General features: G+C 54.8%; 1 protein-coding gene across 1 annotated transcript in view; it reads right to left on the minus strand.

Moving 5' to 3' along the window:
* Positions 1-1548, minus strand: part of ANO1 (anoctamin 1) — a 144311-nt gene that overhangs the window by 64954 nt on the left and 77809 nt on the right. The gene's annotated exons all lie outside the window — the stretch shown is intronic.

The following is a 1548-nucleotide window of genomic DNA, read 5'->3' on the forward strand; positions in this document are numbered from 1 at the left end:
CCCTCCCTCCTTCCCTTCCTTCCTTACATCAATCCATCTATCTCTTCTTTCCTTCTATCACTCCTTCCTTCCTTCCATTCATTCATCCATCCATTTATTCGTCCATCCATCCATTTCTCCCTTCTTTCCTTCCATCCTTCATCCCTCCATCCCTCCATCCATCCATCCATCCATCCATCTGTCCATCCATCCGTCCATCTATCCATCCATGCATCCTCCCTCCCTGACTGTCTCCTATGGGCCAAGCCTTGTACTCATGGCTGGGATATAAAATTAAGTGACAGGAACAGCTGGGCCTGGACAAACCTAGAGTTGGATGTGATGGGCCTGGCCCCCAGCAGCCCCTAGAAAGTAATTTCTGAATGAATAACCGAATGAGATGCCCCAGCACTGATGTGACCATCTGTCTAGGTGGTCCTGAGATGAGAACGTGAGGATGGAGCAGGGGGGCGGGGTGGGAGCAGAGGGGCCCGTGGCCTGAGAACTGAAATTGGCTGAAGGAGGCAGCTGGCGCCCGTGGTGGCAGGGCAGTGGCTAAGCGGCAGAGGGGGCTGGACTCTGAGGCCAGAGTCGGTCAGGGCAGGTCTGGGGAGGGGATGGTGATTCTCAAGTGGGATCGGATGGTGGTGTTCTGCAAGTCACAGGGTCCCTGAAGAATGCCAGATGTTACACTAAAAATAACCAAATATGTCATTTTTGTGCTAAGTCAGATAGCATCTTCAGCTAGATTCCTGGGCAGGCAAGTTGGATCAAGTGCCAAAGATTTAAAAACACTGATTGGGCGGGGGGAGAGGGGGCCACAGTGAAGAACATTCCTTACATACAGGTTCCTGTCCCTGCAAATGGGGACACGGCCACCCACCAGCTGGGAGAAGGGGTCCAGGGCGGATGTCCCCAGGTACCGGGGGGTCTGGCTTGCTTGTGGGGCGGAGATGGGGGGGAGGGGACGATGGTCACATGGGGACAGATCTCTACACGGAAAGACGGCGGAGCCACAGAGCTCCTGGGACCCCAGATGGGAAGAACAGAGGTCCCCTGCCAAGAGTGGGGGGGCTGAGTGGGGGGACTGAGGCTTTGGAGAGTCGGAGAAGTCAGCAACAAACACTGCGGAGCCTAAGTGTTGTTCAGAGTTTCCCAAAGGATGTTCCAAATGGAACACCAAGTCAATGGCTTGCCCACTAGAAAGGGTTCCAGGTCCAGGAAGTTTGAGAAACTCTGGCTTGACCACCACAAACAGGTTTCCCCTGCGGTGGGGCCAGGTTCTCTGCACAGCTGGCCACGTGGTTCCCAAACTCCTCTGCCCAGGAGCAATACAAGGTTAGGCCCCCGTCAGCTGGAGGCCTAGGTAAGACTCCCATATCCTGGAGGATGCGGGTTTTAACCTGAACACAGGAAGAAGGCACACGGGGAGGGGCAGGCTCTGAGGAGCCCACCTTTCCTCTCGTTTGTCCACGGTAACCTGCCAAGGATTCTTCCAAGAATCAGAAAAACGAAAACCACCACCCAAACGGAGTTCGCGAGAAATGTGCAAGTGCGAGCGGGGTCATC

This window comes from Trichechus manatus, unplaced genomic scaffold (assembly GCF_000243295.1).
Source record: "Trichechus manatus latirostris isolate Lorelei unplaced genomic scaffold, TriManLat1.0 scaffold00113, whole genome shotgun sequence".
Lineage (NCBI taxonomy): Eukaryota > Metazoa > Chordata > Mammalia > Sirenia > Trichechidae > Trichechus > Trichechus manatus.